Genomic DNA, 1,827 nt, shown 5'->3' with positions numbered 1-1,827 from the left:
ATCCTGGCCGAGGAAATCCACAAGACCCCCGGCAAGCGCCTTGCTGGGGACGACTGCAACGCCACGGCAAGACCCTTGCCGAGGGCATCAGCGGGGCCACTGCCAGGCCTGCACCAGCCAAGACTCCACCGCCGTCCCCAAGCAGCTGCTAGCTCAACCAGCTGGGCAGGCACCTGCGTGGCGATGGGCGGCCTCTACACCGACTCATCAAGCACCTGCGTGGTGGCATGCAACCCTTTGTGAAGGCTCCACCACCGTGCCAGCCCAGCAGCCAGCCAATGTGGCGCTGCGACGCCTCATCAGCTCGGACGCGTGTCAAGGCCAGGCGAGGCGGCGACAGCTGGGACGTGCTTCCTTGCCGTCCCCGATAAAGCAAGGGGGACACGTCGGCAGCGCATTAAATGCGTTTGTCCTACGGTTCCAGAGGATAGGCTTATCAACTGTAGACCTTTCCACCTCCTGTGTGCCACTGTGGCAACCCCTTTTGCCTATAAAAGAAGGCCCGAGGCGACCAGGAGGGGGATTCGGCTCTTTGGAACTACGCAGCCACCGTAGCTAGTTCGAGAGCTCACGAACACTCTAAAATACACACCAAAGCAGGACTAGGGTATTACGCGTCCTCGCGGCCCGAACCTGGGTAAACGATCTTTGTGCTAGCTCCTAAACCTGCTCTTCTCATAACCCCGCGCCTGCCAACCGTAGAAGGGATTCCAGTGATCCCATAGGTGTCGTTTCCCCGACATCTTTGGCGCGCCAGGTAGGGGGCGCAGTTGTGATAATCTGGTTTAGCAGCCGGTTTAGCAGTTCCTCGTGGCGATGGCTTCTAAAGAAGAAGACGGCCAAGAGAACGGCGCCGCCTGCAAGCGCGAAGGGCGCCAGTGCGGCGACAGGAAAGCTAAGTCATGCCGAACTTTAAATTTTTCCTTTTTATATAAGGTTATTCCCCTCAGAGATCTCGTTCTTTGTATGGAAAACCTGCACGCAATGGGGCCATTCCGCTCTTGGCAACGCCCTTACTCTATTTCGAGTCTGCTCAACAGCTTAAGCGGCCACGTCTAGAATGGCACGGTAGCCTTCTGCAATTGGCAACGCTCTCGATTCTGACTCGAGTCAAGCTCGACAGTTTGAGCGGCCGCGTTGAGAGTGGTAAGGTGGTTTGCCTGGCAGCAAGCACACCCGGCACCCGATCGAGGATCCGTCCTCGAGGCACCGTGGCTTGGGTTTACGTGCTGGCCAGCCTACCCAAGGAAACGCAGGGTGGACATACAGAGAGAGAGAGATTGAACAGGAAAATAATAAGCGTCAATTTAAAAGTACCGCAGAGTTATATTGCATCACTTGTTGCCGCAGTTCTAACTAGAGATAAAAATTGTCTTGGTAATGAACTTGCAGCAGCGATAAGCAATGGGGTGCCTAGTCCTGGCGCTGGCCCTCTACCCACTGGACTCCATCGATGCGGCTGATGACATGCTCGATACGCTCCTTGAGCGGTGCGAGGTCCACATCCTCCGGCAAGCTCTCCAGCGCAGCGTCGAAGTCGAGGTTGGGATTCCAGTATGCCACCTTATTGAGAACCTTGGTCATGGCACCCCGACAAAGCCTCCGGGCCTCATTGGCTAGGAAAGTCGCCCTGGTGGAGCGGAAATGCTCCAGGGCTCCGAGAACACCCTCGAAGAACAGGGTTAGCTTGGCGTTGGGGCTCGCGTTGCGCTCCGGGGTGTACTTCCCATTTGGCATCCCCATGGTGGCCAGCTGCATGGTGATCCTGCCGGCGACATCTTCGAGGCGGCCGATCCAGCAGTTCTCGCCCTCCACAAAATCCTTGTG

The sequence above is a fragment of the Aegilops tauschii genome, chromosome 3 (assembly GCF_002575655.3).
Source record: "Aegilops tauschii subsp. strangulata cultivar AL8/78 chromosome 3, Aet v6.0, whole genome shotgun sequence".
Lineage (NCBI taxonomy): Eukaryota > Viridiplantae > Streptophyta > Magnoliopsida > Poales > Poaceae > Aegilops > Aegilops tauschii.
This window is presented reverse-complemented; position numbering follows the sequence as displayed.